Below are 21,640 nucleotides of genomic sequence, written 5' to 3' on the forward strand. Positions count from 1 at the left end.
TACAAGCTGCCTTTGGAATTGAGGCTGCATCCTTTTGAAGCGATGTTTCGCAAAAAACGTAAGACTTGGTTTTTCCAGTCATTACCAGGGGCTGGTTCTAAGTGTTGTTACTGCGAATAGATTGTCTATGTTGGGATCTGGGGATTTCTGGGGGTTGGAGGGGTAGCACTCTTTTGTTAGACTGTGATGTCTTAGCGTGGGGACACTCTGTTGGAGTAACCAAGCGCGTTATAACCTTTAATCTAACCTAATCTCTGTCCTACGCTATTTTGATTTTATCAATCTCTACAAATAGAACTGACCAGGTCCCTGTCATGAGGAGATACCCTAAAACATTACAGGTCAAAACACGTCAGCAATATTCTGAGGGTCCTTCATGCGAGCGCTGGGAAAGGGCGACATTTGAAGAACAGTAAATGGGACACACCTGGACTACTCCTACTACTTAGGAGTGCACAGAACCCATTGTTTTACAGACTATTCTTCAATCCCACCTCAAAGCTACACAGATTCACAGAGGTAGAGTAAAAAGCCAGGGGGATATATGATCACTCACCACTAAGCATTTAATTAGAAACTCAGAAGCCACGAAGAATGGGAGATTGGAAAATGGCTGCATGATGCCTTGCCAATAAAAAAGAAGTGGAGTGCCAACACAAAGCCACCAAACATTATTTTAAAGACATCACTGATACAGTGAGGGACGATTCCACTCTAAGCGAGGCCTATAAACCCATTATAAATAGCTTACAAATGTCTGGGGAACTGGGAGACAAAAGGAAGAGAGATAGGCAATGCAAGGAAGCAGAATGGTAAATCTTAGACTTAGAGGTGGAATACATTCTGGGACCCTCAGAGGTAACAAAAAGCCACATTACACTAAAAAGGGAGGAATACCATTTAATAAAAACTAACAAGGTCAAATTGACCTATGTTGCAAAACAAAAACACATTTATGGAGTGGTAGACAAGGCAGGGAAAATCCTAGCCAGGCTCAGCAGTAGGGAACATGATAGGAACCATGTCCTAGCAATAATAGCCCCAGACGGTACAACAGTTCGCGACTGTGAGGCCATAGCAGCTGCAATGGCAGATCACATGCAAATATTCTACACAGAGAGGACGCACCAATCTGAAACAGAAATATAAGATTTTGTCTAAAACTTACCCTACAGGTGGCTAGCGACTCATAGGGAATTGGAACTAGAGGAGGATTTAACAAGGGGAAGTGCAGTTGGCACAATTTCAATCTGGGAAACCCCAGGTCAGAATGGCAAATGAGAAAATTCCACTACACAAGATGTACACTGAGGCATACAACAAAGGATGCTCGCTAGAGACCTAAACACCATAACCAAGGTAGGGAAACCTGGGGATAGATAACAATTTTACTGGCCAATATCGATTCTTAAATAAGACACCAAAATACTAGCAGACGTTTTCACAAACTAACTGAGGGGAGTGATCCAAGATCTGATGCACCCAGACCGGAATGGATTCATGCCTCACAGATTCCAAAAACTCATCCTCTACTACCTATACAATAAAAATGCTGTGACAGGACTAGGGGTGCCATTGGCTGCACTATCACTAGAAGCAAATAAGGTATTCGACTCAGTGGAATGGCCCTTTCTGTTCACCTTCCTGAACAAAATGGGATTTGGGTCTGAATTCTTGAAATGGGTCAGACACTAATATACGAACCTCAGGGCCCAACTCAAAGTAAATGGGATACTGTCTCTGGAATTCCAGCCAAAAAGGGGAACAAGGCTAGAATGCCCCTTATCGACAATGTTATTTGCTCTCGCCATAAAGGCTCTGGTGGAATGGATACAGGTTGACTCCCAGGTATGTGGGTGGCGATTGAAAACCACATGGAGTAACAGATAGCGCTATTTGCGGCCAATATAAGGATGTATCTAATGAGCCCAGAGGTATCCATGACAAAAGGGTTCACTGACAAAATATCCCCTCTCAAAATATCGCCCTTTCAAAATATCGTGACCAAAGTATTACTGTCAAAAATATCATCATCCTATACTTAAATGGTAAGCGCAAAAAGAATATAGTTGCTGTTAATATCGTTGTATGGAATATCGTCTTAACAATATATAAACAAAGATGTCTTAAATCCAGTTGGGTCTTGGATACTATGTGATAAAATGGCAGGTGGAATTTGGAACACCGCGTCCAACCACAGTGACAAGTGTGAGTTTTAATTCCATTATAAAAGTCTTGATGTTCTTATGGATGTAAACATCCATGAATGGGGGGGGTCCAAGGTAGAAAGTGACACAGATACATGGGTCTGCCTGGACCTTGGCAAATGCTTAGTCAGATTTGTTCTTAAAGACTGCTTAAAGCCTTTATTCCTGGAATGTATAGTCTTGTGTTTAATGCTCAGTTCTAAAGTAAAGAAAGAAAATCATAATACTTGACTCTGCATTTTTTACAATCTAATCTTTCTTATCGGTATGAACAGACAATCACTATTTACAGACATCCCACATAAGACTTCACAAAGGAAGAAACATATTCCAGGTTACAGAAACATGTCAGTTCCTCTTCGAGGTACTTAATATGTGCCAGTCCGTTTTCTAAAACAAATTCGTTCTCCATTAATAATCTTTCACCATATTTGGAGACAGCATTCAAAGTAGACTCTTCCAGTTTGGGGAGAAACGAGAATCAGCTTGATGGCTAGGAAGATGTAATTATAGTATTCTGAGTTTCTGGGAGAGCTATGTCTAATACCAAACTATGGCGAGTATAAAAAGGAAAAAACACAAGGTACTAGAAAGGAAAGATCCCCTAGAGCCCCTTGGCTCCTGCAACCATTTATTATGGGTTTTCAACCCACACCTAATAACAAGCATTGGCAATGCAAATAGGTTTGGCTTAAAAGGAACGTTGTATGATAATGTTAAGCATTACAACAAAATAGCACAGGAATAGATATGTATTTGTGTAGAAACAAATAATTGTAGAATAATATTGGTGGAGGTTTAATGGTCAAGTTACACTTGGACATTCAAGCCAGACCTAAACATCCATGTAGGTTAATTATTTCTCTCCTCCCATCTGTGTTGCTGTTAGATAAAAACATCATACATTTTCTAGTTATCTAAGACACTTTAATAGTACTACAGTGTCATAAACAGAATGATCACAGCTGTGTGGAGGGCAAGCACACTTGTTGTGGAAGCACAGCACTTCTGCCCATTTAAAACATGTACTCCTGACTCACAATATGTGGGAGGAGGAAATCTCCTCTCTAGTGATTCTCACATAATTGTCTGGTGACAACTGGGGTGTGAAGCCAGACCATAAACAGTCAGAAATTGGGTGTTCCCAGGACTTAAAGTTAACTCTACTAAGACTTAGTTGCAGCACTACCCATTTTATCTTTATTATGAACAGCTTCTCTCTGACACCTGTGCTCCTAGCCCCTCTCTGGCACACTCTGTAGTCCTCAGGAAGTGACAGCCATCTTCAGAGTTGACAGAGAGCAGCTGCTTCCTGCCACCATGTTCACCACCAAGAGCTCCTCCTGGCTGCTAAAGTGACATTGGTCACTATGTCTTGCCAACTTAGGAGGTAGGTGTTTCCTCTTAGAGACTTGAAAACGTAAACAAATGTCCAAGGAAGGGTGTGAAAAGGGAGCACTGTTGGAGGGAAAATTAGGTTTGGGGGCAACATGATGGGCCGAATAGTCTGGTTTATTCACCTTAAATGGGAAAATGAAGTCGAAATAGGGAAGGACTATGCTCTTTCATTGATATAAATGTATTTCCTGAGTTAGTTTATAGTTAAGATACCCGGAAATGGAACCAGGTGGCAATACATTTGTGCCCTCGCCTGACTGAGTAAATATCTCCCTCCCAACACCATATTATGATTATGCATGCAAAGACCTTATTGATTTAACACATTTAACCTACTGTTTTGGGGACATTTAGAAGGGCCCCTTAACAGTGGCAAAATGCAAAATGATGAGGCCCCCCTACAGAATGTGATGAGGTACCCCGGAGTTCCCCGTATCTCACTGATATTCATTGACTTTTGGCTGAACGGGACCATGGAATGGTTGGGGGCCCCGCAGCAGAACATAGGCCATAGGAGACTGTGTTACGCCCTGGTCCCTTAAAATGAAAATATTTGTTACAAATATGCCTTACAGTAATTTTTGTTTATGAACTATGCTATCTTCGATATCTATTAACTCACCATTGTGTAATCAAATGTCCCCTCAGGTGGGAATAATACTTTCTTTTCCTTTACAGAACCTTCCTGTAACTAAAACAAGTATTGGATTAAATTAAATATCAAAATAATCGATTTACAAAAACGTTTATCATATCAGTACGGAAAGTGCTACTACAAGAGTAAGTACTCTTTCACCTACTATTAAACACCTTTCTGAATCAGCCCCAAAACAGTCAATCCTCCTTTAGTGAAAGTGTAAAAAGACCAATGGTTTCTACTTTTCCTAACTGCTCGTGAACATTCCCTGAATATTCCCATGTTCTTCCCATTTTAGATGTTTTGGGGCCAATTCACAAAGCCACCTAAGAGTACCAAATTAATTACTACCAGAATCCTACTTAATGCACTACACAATGCCTTTGTGAATATTACCAAATATAACTAGGCTGGGTCGTGCTGTAGTGACCAGTCCAAAGCAGCACTTCCTCGCCTCGCAGGACAGTCCGGCCAGAGCACTTGGTCACCCTGGCTCAGGCAAGGCGTTAGTTAGGCCTGCAGGGGTCATGGTTGCAAGCAAAATATTCTCCCTAGTGACAATCTGTATGTGAAACCAGTTGGAATTACAGCTTAGAAAACGAGCTCCCCCCTGAATGTCTCGTCCCAGCAGGAGAAGAGATGCAGGGGATTGTGTATACAGAAGGCACTATTTTCTTTGTTTCATTTAGTTTGAATAAACACTTTTCTACAGTGCATGAAGTGTTCACACCAGGCAAACACTTTTCTGATGGACGATTCAAAAGTTGGTCGCACTCTGCTCGTCACACCAGCAAGTTGCCCCAAGGAACTGTGGTAGAGGTTGCAGGTCAGTGTAAAGGGGTGCCGCGTGGACTGCCAAAATGTAATTAAAACAGGTGAAGTACCTCTCATGGCGCGCAGGTGCAGGTTCAAGGCTCGTCAGCCCGTTGGCTCAAGGGAGCCGTAATAAATGATTCAAAAGTTGTTCGCACTCTGCTCGTCACACCAGCAAGTTGCCCCAAGGAACTGTGGTAGATGTATTGGCGACGGCGAGTACGCCTATGCCACGATGTATGTAGAAAAGTATGTGTATGCATTAGCCGTCCCTGGACACGTGTTTCGAGGTAGTTGCCTCTCGTCAGCAGGGAGCAGGTCAGTGTAAAGGGGTGCCGCGTGGAATGCCACAATGTAATTAAAACAGGTGAAGTACCTCTCATGGCGCGCAGGTGCAGGTCCAAGGCTCGTCAGCCCGTTGGCTCAAGGGAGCCGTAATAAATGATTCAAAAGTTGGTCGCACTCTGCTCGTCACAACAGCAAGTTCCCCAAGGAACTGTGGTAGATGTAGTGGCGACGGCGAGTACGCCTATGCCACGATGTATGTAGAAAAGTATGTGTATGCATTAGCCATCCCTGGACACGTGTTTCGAGTGTCTCGACACGTGTCCAGGGATGGCTAATGCAACACATACTTTTCTACATACATCATTGCATAGGCGTACTCGCCGTCGCCACTACATCTACAACAGTTCCTTGGGGCAACTTGCTGGTGTGACGAGCAGAGTGCGACCAACCTTTGAATCACTTTTCTGATGGACATTCACACATATTTTCTGCTTTAGAGGAATAAAGTGCCTGGAAACTGTGGTAGCCCTTACAACATGCCATTTCTTCATGAACTGCCCTTCAAAATATATTATAAAACCTAATATTTTGTTTAAACCACGCACTCAAAGCATGACTTGCAGAGCATTCTTTAGTCCTATAAGGACTGGCGTTCTTTTTAATAAAAATATGTATGCTATACTTACGAGTATCTTTTGCAAGCCTTTTTCTATTGCTCTGCTGTATTGTCAATCACATTTTGCTTCTGGCCAAGGAATTATACGGCGGGTGGTGGGGTGTGGTGGGGAGGAGGGGAGTTGCACAAGGTCAGCTAGTTTCAGCCATTGGCTTACCTGCCAGTGAGTAACAGCATTCAGCTCTTGTACAATGTGTGCATTCACACAATAAAGACCCCTTCAGTGGAAGGCACTATGTGTGCTTTTAAATATATATGTTGGCTTTAAGACAATGCATGCCTTCCGATAAAACCATCTGCAGGAATAAAATAATAGTACTCCCCTGGCGCCTATTTAACATAAGTTAGGAACAATTTGAAAAAAACACAATTCTCTCCTAAGCATTTCAAATCACCTCTCTCTCATCGTTTGGATTATTGCAACATCCTCTATTTAGGGGCTACAAAAGGCAATCTGGATATATTGCAGAAGGTCCAAATTGCGCCAGCCTGTATGATATTGAATATCCCAAGGCACGCATTGGTGGGAGCTGCCTTAAGGGCGCTACAATTGCTACCAGTAGAGACGAGAGTCACTTTAAAAGCCCTATGCTTCTGCCATAGGATTTACAATGAGAAAGGGCCTAGGCTTCTGCGACATCTACTCACCCCCTATAGACCTACCTGGAATCTTAGGTCCGTGGGAACTGCTAAGCTGGTGGTGCCAAAAGTTCAAAAAGTAAGTTTGGGAGGCAGATCCTTTAGATTCTCAGCAGCCAAAGCTTGGAACAAGCTGCCTTTGGAATTGAGGCTGCATCCTTTTGAAGCGATGTTTCCCCAAAAACTTAAGACTTGGTTTTTCCAGTCATCACCAGGGGCTGGTGCTAAGCGTTGTTACTGCGAATAGATTGCTTATGCTGGGATGTGGGGTTTTGTAGGGGGTGGAGGGGTAGCGCTCTTTTGTTAGGCTGTGATGTCTTAGCGCGGGGACACTCTGTTGAGTAACCAAGCGCGTTATAAGCTTTAATCTAACCTAATCTCTGTCCTACGCTATTTTGATTTTATCAATCTCTACAAATAGAACTGACCAGGTCCCTGTCATGAGGAGACACCCAAAAACATTACAGGTCAAAACACGTCAGCAATATTCTGAGGGTCCTTCATGCACGCGCTGGGAAAGGGCGAAATTTAGAGAACAGTAAATGGGACACACCTGGACTACTCCTACTACTTCGGAGTGCACAGCACCCATTGTTTTACAGACTATTTTTCAATCCCACCTCAAAGCTACACAGATTCACAGAGGTAGAGTAAAAAGACAGGGGGATATATGATCACTCACCACTAAGCATTTAATTAGAAACTCAGAAACCACGAAGAATGGAAGATTGGAAAATGGCTGCATTGTGCCTGACCAATAAAAAAGAAGTGGAGTGCCAACACAAAGCCATGAAACATTATTTTAAAGACATCACTGAAACAGTGAGGGGCGATTCCACTCTATGCGAGGCCTATAAACCCATGATAAATAGGTTATAAATATCAGGGGAACTGGGAGACAAAAGGAAGAGAGATAGGCAATGCAAGGAAGCAGAAAGGCAAATCTTAGACTTAGAGGTGGAATACATTCTGGGACCCTCAGAGGTAACAAAAGGCCACATTACACTAAAAAGGGAGGAAAACCATTTAACCCCTTCGCTGCCAGGCCTTTTCCCCCTCCTGTGCCACGCCCTTTTTTGGCTATTTGGGGTAGTGCGCGCTGAGGCCCCTGTAACTTTTTGACCACATAAGGTATCCATGCCAAATTTGCGTCCTTTTCTTCTAACATCATGGGGATTCTGAAGGTACTCAGGGTTTGTGGATTCCCCTGGAGGGGTCACAGAAATGAGCCAAAATACAGCAAAATTTAGTTTTTTTTGTGAAAATTGGAAAAACGGGCTGCAAATGAAAGCATCTGGGTTTTTCCCTGCAAATGTTATCAAAAAAGGGGTTGTGGGGCTGAAATCACCATTTCCCCAGCTTTTAGGGGATACCAGACTTTTGTCAGAAACCCAACATTTTTGACACAGTTGTGGCATTTTTCTGGGACATAGCCTATTTTTGCTATTTTTTGTGCTTTCAACCTCCTTCCAGTTAATGGTAGAAATGGGTACAAAAGCACTAATGGATCCTGAAAAGCTATACATTTTAGAGAAGTAGACAAAATTCTGAATTCAGCAAGGGGTCATTTGTGTAGATCCATCAAGGTTTCTTTATTGAAACTAACAGTTAAATATAGGATAAATTTAAAATTTGTTGGAAAAAAAAGCCTTTTGTGTCAACGTTTTCACCTGTAACTTCTTCTAATTATGACAGCTGTTTGAAAGCAATATACCATTACATCCGCTGGACATTACTGGTTGGGGAATATAGGACTTGTAGGTTCACCAAGAACCCGACGAACCCAGAGCCAAAAACTGAGCAGCAACTTCCAATGGTTTTTTATTATGTACCGGGTATATAGTAATTATTCTGTAAAAATGTGTACATGGAAAAATCGGTATGAAAGACACCTATGTATTTCTGAAATGGGAACAAAATATAGAGTTTAGAAACAGTAGATATTTGCACATTTCCGAAATTGGGAATACTCATACTAGCATGAGAATTATCAGTCATTTTTTAGAATGACTTCTTTTTTACACAATGTCTTTCATTTGGAAGGCAGAAATGCATCGAAAGTCAATAGGTAATAACAGTTCCTTTACAAATCTGAATTACCCTAAGTCTTCCGATAAAAATGGTACCTCACTTGTAGGGGTAGGCATAGTGCCCATGACAGGAAATGGCTCAAAATCCAACGTGAACACATCACATTTTCACAATGCAAAATTACCCTTTTTTAGCAAAGTGCCTAGCTGTAGTTTTTTAACCCTAGCTCTGCCGGCACCTAGGGAAACCTAGCAAACCTATACCTTTTTGAAAACTAGACACCCAGGGGAATCCAGGATGGGGTGACTTGACTGCCTCCCACAAGGTTCTGTTACCCAGAATCCCTTGCAAACCTAAAAAATTGCCAAAAAAACACTTTTCCCCCACATTTCTCTGGTGGAAAGTTCTGGAATCTGCGTGGATCCACAAATTTCCACACACCCCGCGTTCCCCAAAGTCTTCCAAAAAAAATGGTACCTCACTTGTGTGGGTCAGCCTAGTGCCCGCAGCAGGAAACGGCGCAAAACGTAACGTGGACACACCTCAATTTCGTAGCGAAAAATGACCCTTTTTTGGCAAAGTGCCTAGCTGTAGTTTTTGAACCATAGCTCTGCCGGCACCTAGGGAAACCTAGCAAACCTTTACATTTTTGAAAAATAGACACCCAGGGGAATCCAGGATGGGGTGACTTGACTGCCTCCCACCAGGTTCTGTTACCCAGAATCGCATGCAAACCTAAAAAATTGCCAAAAAAACCACATTTTCCCCATATTTCTGTGGTGGAAAGTTCTGGAATCTACTTGGATCCACAAATTTCCACCCACCCAGTGTTTCCCAAAGTCTTCCGAGAAAAATGGTACCTCACTTGTGTGGGTCGGCCTAGTGCCCGCGACAGGAAACGGCGCAAAAAGCAACGTGGACACACCTCAATTTCGCTGTGAAAAATGACTCTTTTTTGGCAAAGTGCCTAGCTGTAGTTTTTGAACCATAGCTCTGCCGGCACCTAGGGAAACCTAGCAAACCTATACATTTTTGAAAACTAGACACCCAGGAGAATCCAGGATGGGGTGACTTGACTGCCTCCCACTAGGTTCTGTTACCCAGAATCCCTTGCAAACCTAACAAATTGCCCAAAAAAACGCATTTTCCCCATATTTCTGTGGTGGAAAGTTCTGGAATCTACTTGGATCCCCAAATTTCCACGCACCCAGTTTTCCCCAAAGTCTTCCGAGAAAAATGGTACCTCACTTGTGTGGGTCGGCCTAGTGCCCACGACAGGAAACGGCGCAAAACACAACGTGGACACACCTCAATTTCGCTGTGAAAAATGACCCTTTTTTGGCAAAGTGCCTAGCTGTAGTTTTTGAACCATAGCTCTGCCTGCACCTAGGGAAACCTAGCAAACCTATACATTTTTGAAAACTAGACACCCAGGAGAATCCAGGATGGGGTGACTTGACTGCCTCCCACCAGGTTCTGTTACCCAGAATCCCTTGCAAACCTAAACAATTGCCAAAAAAAAAGCATTTTCCACACATTTCTCTGGTGGAAAGTTCTGGAATCTGCGTGGATCCACAATTTTCTACCCACCCCGCGTTCCCCAAAGTCTTCCGAGAAAAATGGTACCTCACTTGTGTGGGTCAGCCTAGTGCCTGCGACAGGAAACGGCATAAAACGTAACGTGGACACACCTCAATTTCGTAGCGAAAAATGACCCTTTTTTGGCAAAGTGCCTAGCTGTAGTTTTTGAACCACAGCTCTGCCGGCACCTAGTGAAACCTAGCAAACCTATGCATTTTTTAAAACTAGACACGCAGGGGAATCCAGGATGGGGTGACTTGACTGCCTCCCACCAGGTTCTGTTACCCAGAATCGCATGCAAACCTAAAAAATTGCCAAATAAAACACATTTTCCCCACATTTCTGTGGTGGAAAGTTCTGGAATCTACTTGGATCCACAAATTTCCACCCACCCAGTGTTTCCCAAAGTCTTCAGAGAAAAATGGTACCTCACTTGTGTGGGTCGGCCTAGTGCCCGCGACAGGAAACGGCGCAAAACGCAACGTGGACACACCTCAATTTCACAGCGAAAAATGACCCTTTTTTGGCAAAGTGCCTAGCTGTAGTTTTTGAACCATAGCTCTGCCGGCACCTAGGGAAACCTAGCACACCTATACATTTTCAAAAACTAGACACCCAGGGGAATCCAGGATGGGGTGACTTGACTGCCCCCACCAGGTTCTGCTACCCAGAATCCCTTGCAAACCTAAACAATTGACAAAAAAACCACATTTTCCCCACATTTCTGTGGTGGAAAGTTCTGAAATCTGCGTGGATCCACAAATTTCCACCCACCCCGTGTTCCCCAAAGTCTTAAAAAAAAAATGGTACCTCACTTGTGTGGGTCGGCCTAGTGCCCGCGACAGGAAACGGCACAAAACACATCGTGGACACACCTCAATTTCGCAGTGAAAAATTAACCTTTTTTGGCAGAGTGCCTAGCTGTAGTTTTTGAACCCTAGCTCTGCCGGCACCTAGGGAAACCTAGAAAACCTATACATTTTTTAAAACTAGACACCCAGGAGAATCCAGGATGGGGTGACTTGACTGCCTCCCACCAGGTTCTGTTACCCAGAATCCCTTGCAAACCTAAACAATTGCCAAAAAAAACGCATTTTCCACACATTTCTCTGGTGGAAAGTTCTGGAATCTGCGTGGATCCACAATTTTTTACCCACCCCGCGTTCCCCAAAGTCTTCCGAGAAAAATGGTACCTCACTTGTGTGGGTCAGCCTAGTGCCCGCGACAGGAAACGGCATAAAACGTAACGTGGACACACCTCAATTTCGTAGCGAAAAATGACCCTTTTTTGGCAAAGTGCATAGCTTTAGTTTTTGAACCACAGCTCTGCCGGCACCTAGGGAAACCTAGCAAACCTATACATTTTTCAAAACTAGACACCCAGGGGAATCCAGGATGGGGTGACTTGACTGCCTCCCACCAGGTTCTGTTACCCAGAATCGCATGCAAACCTAAAAAATTGCCAAAAAAAACACATTTTCTCCATATTTCTGTGGTGGAAAGTTCTGGAATCTACTTGGATCCACAAATTTCCACCCACCCAGTGTTCCCCAAAGTCTTCCGAGAAAAATGGTACCTCACTTGTGTGGGTCAGCCTAGTGCCCGCGACAGGAAACGGCATAAAACGTAACGTGGACACACCTCAATTCCGTAGCGAAAAATGACCCTTTTTTGGCAAAGTGCCTGGCTGTAGTTTTTGAACCACAGCTCTGCCGGCACCTAGGGAAACCTAGCTAACCTATACATTTTTTAAAACTAGACACCCAGGGGAATCCAGGATGGGGTGACTTGACTGCCTCCCACCAGGTTCTGTTACCCAGAATCGCATGCAAACCTAAAAAATTGCCACATAAAACACATTTTCCCCATATTTCTGTGGTGGAAAGTTCTGGAATCTACTTGGATCCACAAATTTCCACCCACCCAGTGTTTCCCAAAGTCTTCCGAGAAAACTGGTACCTCACTTGTGTGGGTCGGCCTAGTGCCCGCGACAGGAAACGGCGCAAAACGCAACGTGGACACACCTTAATTTCACAGCGAAAAATGACCCTTTTTTGGCAAAGTGCCTAGCTGTAGTTTTTGAACCATAGCTCTGCCGGCACCTAGGGAAACCTAGCACACCTATACATTTTCAAAAACTAGACACCCAGGGGAATCCAGGATGGGGTGACTTGACTGCTCCCACCAGGTTCTGCTACCCAGAATCCCTTGCAAACCTAAACAATTGCCAAAAAAACCACATTTTCCCCACATTTCTGTGGTGGAAAGTTCTGAAATCTGCGTGGATCCACAAATTTCCACCCACCCCGTGTTCCCCAAAGTCTTAAAAAAAAAATGGTACCTCACTTGTGTGGGTCGGCCTAGTGCCCGCGACAGGAAACGGCACAAAACACATCGTGGACACACCTCAATTTCGCAGTGAAAAATGAACCTTTTTTGGCAGAGTGCCTAGCTGTAGTTTTTGAACCCTAGCTCTGCCGGCACCTAGGGAAACCTAGCAAACCTATACATTTTTGAAAACTAGACACCCAGGAGAATCCAGGATGGGGTGACTTGACTGCCTCCCACCAGGTTCTGTTACCCAGAATCCCTTGCAAACCTAAACAATTGCCAAAAAAAACGCATTTTCCACACATTTCTCTGGTGGAAAGTTCTGGAATCTGCGTGGATCCACAATTTTCTACCCACCCCGCGTTCCCCAAAGTCTTCCGAGAAAAATGGTACCTCACTTGTGTGGGTCAGCCTAGTGCCCGCGACAGGAAACGGCATAAAACGTAACGTGGACACACCTCAATTTCGTAGCGAAAAATGACCCTTTTTTGGCAAAGTGCATAGCTTTAGTTTTTGAACCACAGCTCTGCCGGCACCTAGGGAAACCTAGCAAACCTATACATTTTTCAAAACTAGACACCCAGGGGAATCCAGGATGGGGTGACTTGACTGCCTCCCACCAGGTTCTGTTACCCAGAATCGCATGCAAACCTAAAAAATTGCCAAAAAAAACACATTTTCTCCATATTTCTGTGGTGGAAAGTTCTGGAATCTACTTGGATCCACAAATTTCCACCCACCCAGTGTTCCCCAAAGTCTTAAAAAAAAAATGGTACCTCACTTGTGTGGGTCGGCCTAGTGCCCGCGACAGGAAACGGCACAAAACACATCGTGGACACACCTCAATTTCGCAGTGAAAAATGAACCTTTTTTGGCAGAGTGCCTAGCTGTAGTTTTTGAACCCTAGCTCTGCCGGCACCTAGGGAAACCTAGCAAACCTATACATTTTTGAAAACTAGACACCCAGGAGAATCCAGGATGGGGTGACTTGACTGCCTCCCACCAGGTTCTGTTACCCAGAATCCCTTGCAAACCTAAACAATTGCCAAAAAAAACGCATTTTCCACACATTTCTCTGGTGGAAAGTTCTGGAATCTGCGTGGATCCACAATTTTCTACCCACCCCGCGTTCCCCAAAGTCTTCCGAGAAAAATGGTACCTCACTTGTGTGGGTCAGCCTAGTACCCGCGACAGGAAACGGCATAAAACGTAACGTGGACACACCTCAATTTCGTAGCGAAAAATGACCCTTTTTTGGCAAAGTGCATAGCTTTAGTTTTTGAACCACAGCTCTGCCGGCACCTAGGGAAACCTAGCAAACCTATACATTTTTCAAAACTAGACACCCAGGGGAATCCAGGATGGGGTGACTTGACTGCCTCCCACCAGGTTCTGTTACCCAGAATCGCATGCAAACCTAAAAAATTGCCAAAAAAAACACATTTTCTCCATATTTCTGTGGTGGAAAGTTCTGGAATCTACTTGGATCCACAAATTTCCACCCACCCAGTGTTCCCCAAAGTCTTCCGAGAAAAATGGTACCTCACTTGTGTGGGTCAGCCTAGTGCCCGCGACGGGAAACGGCATAAAACGTAACGTGGACACACCTCAATTTCGTAGCGAAAAATGACCCTTTTTTGGCAAAGTGCCTGGCTGTAGTTTTTGAACCACAGCTCTGCCGGCACCTAGGGAAACCTAGCTAACCTATACATTTTTTAAAACTAGACACCCAGGGGAATCCAGGATGGGGTGACTTGACTGCCTCCCACCAGGTTCTGTAACCCAGAATCGCATGCAAACCTAAAAAATTGCCACATAAAACACATTTTCCCCATATTTCTGTGGTGGAAAGTTCTGGAATCTACTTGGATCCACTCGTTTCAGTCTGTCTCTTCGCTGCTGTTCTCACCACGCTACAGGAGTAGCACAACCAATCCACCCTGTGCCTGAGGAGCCGCTGGGACGCCGGCACTAACTGCATAGCAGCAGAGGAGGGTGAGGCGCAGGCCCCGGGACTGCGAGGACCAGCATTCCACAGCTCCAGCTGGTCCTCTTCCCGCGTGAGCCGCGCCCCCTCACAGCGCCACGCCCCCAGCCAAAGCCCTGCAAATACTCGCGGCACCCGCTTCGCGGGTGCCACTCGTTTCAGTCTGTCTCTTCGCTGCTGTTCTCACCACGCTACAGGAGTAGCACAACCAATCCACCCTGTGCCTGAGGAGCCGCTGGGACGCCGGCACTAACTGCATAGCAGCAGAGGAGGGTGAGGCGCAGGCCCCGGGACTGCGAGGACCAGCATTCCACAGCTCCAGCTGGTCCTCTTCCCGCGTGAGCCGCGCCCCCTCACAGCGCCACGCCCCCAGCCAAAGCCCTGCAAATACTCGCGGCACCCGCTTCGCGGGTGCCACTCGTTTCAGTCTGTCTCTTCGCTGCTGTTCTCACCACGCTACAGGAGTAGCACAACCAATCCACCCTGTGCCTGAGGAGCCGCTGGGACGCCGGCACTAACTGCATAGCAGCAGAGGAGGGTGAGGCGCAGGCCCCGGGACTGCGAGGACCAGCATTCCACAGCTCCAGCTGGTCCTCTTCCCGCGTGAGCCGCGCCCCCTCACAGCGCCACGCCCCTACAATCTACTACCCTTTAAAGAGCGCGCTCTGGACCGCGTAACGCGGGACGCGCGCGGGACGCAGCCCGGGACGCAGCCCGGGGCGAAGACCGGGCAAAGAGCGGGCCGTTTAAGGCCGTTCAAGGACGGCTGAGGACGGCCCTGGCCCTGAACCCCTGCCCTGTCGCCCTTAATCATCATTAAACGTCTAAGGTAGGCGGATTTGTGTCCTGTATTTTCATATAACAACATCAACGGCCGCCCTCCAGCTATTACACCATTCTCTATTGACTCTGTGTTTAGATGTCGGCCATGCGCAATAGAACTAGAAGTTGTGCGAAAAAAGCTACGGTGGTAGCACAGGTGACAGGACCTATAGATCTCTTCATTTCCCGTGTAAATGAGACTATTGATCAAAGCATTGTTTTACTGGAAAAAAGAGTCTCCACGGATCTTGCAAATGCTAAGCGCTCATCCTTGGGTTCTCTTGCTAATGCCAAATCACCCGCTTTGCAGTCCTCGAATATTTGTTCCCTACCCTTAACCATGCCCACTAATAGTGCTCCGATTGTACCAAATACTGTTGATTTATCGGTTGCCCTATCAGACTCGGACCCGTTTTTTGTGGATCTGGAGGTAACACCAGACCTAGAGGCCTGTCAGTCTTCTGGCAAAGCGGCTCCATGTCTGAGCGGGTTTAATGATGTGGTAACAGCTCCTGTACCTATAGCTTCTCGGGGAAGGGTTACCAATCTCCCAAAGGCTATATCTAAGAGTAAAAACAAAGCTAAAGTTACAGTTAGGAATCATAATTTGATTTCCCCCAACCCACAAATGACATCAGGTATTCCTTGTTGGGTGCAAAACATGGTAACAGATTTAAAACTGGACCTTGAAGCCACAATAGCAGCACAAATCAAGCCTCTAATTTCCAAATTGGATAGGCTTACGTCTTTAATACATTCGAAATGGCCACATAAAACGAATGGGCAAGGGCCTGATCAGCCACAAGGGATTACAGAAGCAGCCCCTAAATGTTCACCATGTATCCAGCCCCCTAAAGATGTATTAAATAACGTTCAAGTAACCGTAGCCCCCGGGAATCCAGTTATACCTCATTTGGTGCAAACTGGGAGTAATTCTGTTCAATCCACATCTATACCCACTCCGAAGGTGGTGGGTTCTATTCTGACTCCCCAACACTCTGTTGTTAGTAATAATACCACCACTATTCAAGTAAAAGATGTTGTAGGGAAATCTAATACCCCTCTAGAACCTCTTTCTACGAACAAACCTGAAGGTCTTAAGCCAAAGCGGGCACGTTTTAGGTCAATTAATTTACCACCAGAGGTTTCCCCTTTTGTGGTCGTGTTGACAGCAGTCCCCCCGTTGAAGGAGGGAGTAAAAGAAACTCACGTTGAGCTAAGAAATAAATGTGCTCAATGGTTCCACTTACATAAACCTCTGCCCAACAGTATGAACGGTGAAATTCTTACTGTACGTAGAGGGGACTGGGTGGGTAGAAGCAAGAAAACAATAGTAGGGGATGTAATTACAGTTAATTTTAGAGATACAGGGGTAGTTAGTTATATATGTAATGTACCCAATAGTGGTCCCGCGACTCAAATTAACCCACTCCCCTTGTCTTATTTCTTACCGATGCCTTCAAGACCAAACCCTCCCTGTTCCACCTTTCAAAGTAATAGAGGATTTGTGTACTCCCCGCAACATGCTACTAAACCCTGGCAGCAACCACCACACCCTTCTTCTTTTTCTCCACATTATGTTAATTTTCACCAGCAGCCATTACATGCTCCATCTTTTCCCCTGCACCATGTTAATCCTCATTGGTCACATCCTCCCCATTTTCCACCACCCTTATTTCAGTCTGCCCATCAGTGGCAGCAACCCTTTCAGCCACTCCAACCAGTTAAACCCCAGTGGCAACAAACATGGCAGGACTTGCCCCCTTCCCAAGACTGCCTGTACTCACAACTTGCTCATCCTAACAGATATGCTGTGTTGGACGAGGTAGATTGACTGAGCTCTACTGAAGCTTTGGATTTAAACATCTCTTTGTCCTATTTAGATATGGCGAGTGCTCCTCCTGTCACACCTTTAGCCGCACTCCCCGAACCCCCAATGGTGTCATCGTTAATACCCCTCTCGCGTTTAGAAAACAGGGATAGCTTTGATGCATGTACAGCTACTGTTACTCCCAGATTAAGCCCAGATATCATCTCTCGGGAAGATGGTCCTACCTTATTACGAGCAACTCAGCCAGAGTCATCTGTAGTTGGTGATTCTGGCAAACCAGCAGGACTCTCTCTTGTTTCCTGGAACATTGCTGGCCTTGCCAGCAAATTAGGTACACCCTTCTGGACCAGTTTTTTGGGGGAGGGATTGGACCTAATTTTGTTACAGGAAACTTGGTGTCTGGACCCCATTAACATCGAAGGGTACACATCCTACTGTCTCAGAGCCACCAAATCAAGCTCGGGTAGGGCTAAGGGGGGCCTTTTGTTGCTTTTATCTACCAAGCTGTGCGATTGTATGGTTAAATACAGCACGACAGTTGGGACCCATAGTCAAGTTATAAGGGTGGAGTGCAGGAGGAATATTGATTTAGTTGTGATACATTTTTACAACAATCTCTTTGATGCAACTAGAGGGGATATCCTACCGCCTCTAGAAAGGGAAATAACTAAAGCCCTTGGTATTTCGAAAAGAAAGGCCGAGGTTGTCTGGGCAGGGGATTTTAACCTGCAGCCCTGCCATTTGTCCAACGGGAACATCTGCGGTTTTGGTGCAGCAATGAGTAGTCATTGGGGGGGTTTGGGTGTGAGGGAGGATTCTCCTCACTTCCAACATTGCAGTTATGGCTCCACATTAAATAATATGCTAGTCACACTAGACATGACCCTGTTAAACTGTAACACAAACAACCAGGCAATAATATGCCCTACATTTACAGGCAGAGATGCAGGATCATTTATAGATCATATTCTGTTGTCTAGCAGTGGAGACTTTACCGATCTGTATGTAAATGAAGAAAGTCTCAGCGACCATAACAGCCTTCGTGTTACCCTTCTGGGGCATGGTACCTCGACGGTTTCAGGTGGGAAATGTTCTACTGACTTAGTACCTATTAGACCGAAGGGTCTAAGGATTAAATGGACTGGATTAAATTCTAAGGTTAAGCAGAAGGAGGTTCTTACCAGATGTAAGAACCAAATTAGTTTCTGTTTGGATGATGACTGTGACTTAGGCTGCCTATTAGCTCACTTTGTCTCCATGAATAGTATTATTGATGGTATTTTTACTAAGGCCTCGCAATCTAATAGCGGTCCGAAGCAGGGGTGGTTTGATAAGACCTGTATAGTCGCCCTCCGTGATTTAAAGAATGCTTTGGGCACTAATCCACGCGTTAAGACGGATATACAATTTTTTTAGGGCAAGATATAAAATAGCAATCAATACTAGGAAAAGGGTATTACAGACCGAGGCGTGGGATAAGTTGAAGGAAGCAGCCGAGACCAAAAACTGCAAACTGTATTGGGAAACAATTAACAGCCCGTTTCTCAATAAAGAAGATGTACCAGAATTAACATCTTATGTGGCATGTAGCGATTGGGTCAGTCATTTTTCCAAAATTTTCAATCCAGAAGGGTTATCTCTTGAGTCAATGTTACCTGAGTCTATCTCATGGCTACCCCTTCCGTTGGGAATTACATTAGAAGAAAGCTATGAAGCAATTTCTTTAAGCAAAGGAGGTAAGGCCCCTGGCCCCGATGGGGTTCCGCTGGATTTATACAAAGATGAACCAGCTTTATGGGCTCCCATCCTGGCGAGGATATTCAATTGTGCGGCAGAAACTAATTTCCCGTCTACTTGGGGTCAATCGGTCATTATCCCTCTACATAAGAAAGGTGATAAATCAGAGGCCTCTAACTACCGTCCAATTTCATTATTGGACGCCTCTGTGAAGGTGATGAGTAGGATTTTGCTCAGGAGGCTGGAAGATTGGGCAGCTGATTTTAATATCTTAACTAGAGTCCAATATGGCTTTCGGAAAGGCCTGGGCACATTGGACCAATGTGTAAATTTGGACCTTTTAATTAACAAATATACTGTGGCTAAAAATGGCAACCTTTTTTTATGTTTTGCTGATTTGAGCAGTGCTTTTGATTTGGTTAACCACACTATTCTTTGGGAGGTTTTGCTAGACGCAGGGGCCCCGAGGGAAATAGTCCATTTTTTAGCTAGACTTTACGAAAAACTTTCTTGTAAGGTCCGCTATGGCACCCTTGGAGAATGTACCCCGTTTTTCAAAGTGTCTCGGGGCATACGCCAGGGATGCGTTTTGGCCCCGTTGTTATTTTCCCTCTTTATTAATGACGTCGACCGTTCCTTGGTTGACATCCCAGCAGATGCCCCCTTGATTAGTGGTAAACCCGTTCCGCTGTTACTTTACGCGGACGACGCTGTTCTCATATCCCGCACACAGATGGGCCTACAGCGCCTAATCGATAATTTTATGCAGTTTATTCAAGTTAGGCGGCTCCGCGTGAACAAAACTAAGACGTATGTTATGACATGCGGACGGGCAGCTAAGCAGGTAAAGCATACCTTTTTTCTGGATAAGGAAAAGTTGACTCCTGTCAAGTCCTTTTGTTATCTAGGAATTACATTTAACGATAGCGGGTCTTGGACCTCGGAATTTGATTCCATCAGACTAAAAATGCTGCGGTCTACTGGCAGTATTTTTCGTTTTGCCTCTAAACTCGGCTCACGAAGCATTTTAGACATGATGAACATATACAATGTTTGTTGTGTCCCCTCTGCACTGTATGGGGCAGGTGTATGGGGCCATAGTGTGGGTACATCCCTGCAGAAGGAGGAAAATAAGTTTTTAAGGAGGTTGTTATGTGTCCCCCCTTCCGCTTCCATTCTGCTGATCCATGAAGAAGTTGGGATCGAGTTTATTTCTGATTTAGCAGCAGTCCGGCCACTTTTATTGTGGCGTTCTATTTGGGCTAAACCAGAGACTCGATTTACTCAGGATATCATTCTTGATTGTATAGGCTTGGACCACTCCTCACGCATACAGTGGTTGAGATACATCCACCGCTGGTATCTCCTTCTTTTTAATATTGATGTATTCCGCGAGCCAGAAGAGGTTGTTTCTATTTCAAAAAAAGAAATTAAGACAACGTTCTTAAACTTCCGAAAGGCAGAGCGAGATAAAATTTCTGGTAATCTTATTACCGTGAAATTTTATAAAGATTTAAATTTAACTTCGGGGTTCCAATCCTATCTTGTGTATGTGACCCGTCCCTCCCATCAGTATGTTTTAACACGTGTCAGATTGGGTATTGTTCACCATCTGGTTGCATTTCCAAACACAAGAACCAGTTCAGATATACCCTGTCCGTGTGACAGTATTTCCCGGCAGAATAGTTGCCACTTTTTACTTCTCTGTAAATTTTATCATTCTCTCAGGTTAAAATACCTTAAGCCAATTTTTATTAAATATAATATTCGTACTACAGAAACAGCACTGATACTTTTATCCTCATTAGAGAACGAGGAGATCTGTTTTTTCCTGGCTACTTTTATTCTGAAGTGTACAGTTGTCAGGAAAAGTATTGTACTATAATATTTTTATACTTACCTGTCTGTACCTATGTTATACAGCTGCCAGGTATTGTATTACGCTGCTATTACTGTTTACATTTTTGTCTGTATATATACGTCCTCAAGTTTTATACCATTTTTGTAACTAAAGTATTATTCTTATTTTGTTGATGTCCACAGTATATTATGATTATTTATAAATTTTGATGTACAGCTGCCAGGAAAGGCCCATTGAGTAATTCCTACTGATCTCCTGTCTGTTCATTCATGTACGTTTTGCTTTTATAATAGTACGTTGACCCAAACTGGCAAGATTACTCCTTAATTGTTGCACTTCAGACTTTTGCACAACGTCTTATCATCGTTTCATATAAGTGGTCATATGGTGATTTTAAACATTTTAACTATGTATTTTTTTTTTTGCTTGTATGATTTGTATGTACAAATCGAATAAAAGCTTTAAATTGATTGGATCCACAGATTTCCACCCACCCAGTGTTCCCCAAAGTCTTCCGAGAAAAATGGTACCTCACTTGTGTGGGTCGGCCTAGTGCCCGCGACAGGAAACGGCGCAAAACGCAACATGGACACACCTCAATTTCACAGCGAAAAATGACTCATTTTTGGCAAAGTGCCTAGCTGTAGTTTTTGAACCATAGCTCTGCCGGCACCTAGGGAAACCTAGCACACCTATACATTTTCGAAAACTAGACACCCAGGGGAATCCAGGATGGGGTGACTTGACTGCTCCCACCAGGTTCTGCTACCCAGAATCCCTTGCAAACCTAAACAATTGCCA

The 21,640-nt window shown here is 44.5% G+C and overlaps 1 protein-coding gene and 1 long non-coding RNA gene across 3 annotated transcripts in view; one reads left to right on the top strand and one right to left on the bottom strand.

Moving 5' to 3' along the window:
* Positions 1-21,640, bottom strand: part of KIAA2012 (KIAA2012 ortholog) — a 747,606-nt gene that overhangs the window by 393,948 nt on the left and 332,018 nt on the right. The gene's annotated exons all lie outside the window — the stretch shown is intronic.
* The window catches only part of LOC146858205 (uncharacterized), a 183,054-nt gene that overhangs the window by 7,677 nt on the left and 153,737 nt on the right, over positions 1-21,640 (top strand). Inside the window, exon 3 of the long non-coding RNA XR_014980007.1 lies at positions 4,284-4,385. This is a non-coding gene — a long non-coding RNA (uncharacterized LOC146858205). The remainder of the gene's footprint in view (positions 1-4,283; positions 4,386-21,640) is intronic.

Source organism: Triturus cristatus, chromosome 3_2 (assembly GCF_964204655.1).
Source record: "Triturus cristatus chromosome 3_2, aTriCri1.1, whole genome shotgun sequence".
Classification (NCBI taxonomy): domain Eukaryota; kingdom Metazoa; phylum Chordata; class Amphibia; order Caudata; family Salamandridae; genus Triturus; species Triturus cristatus.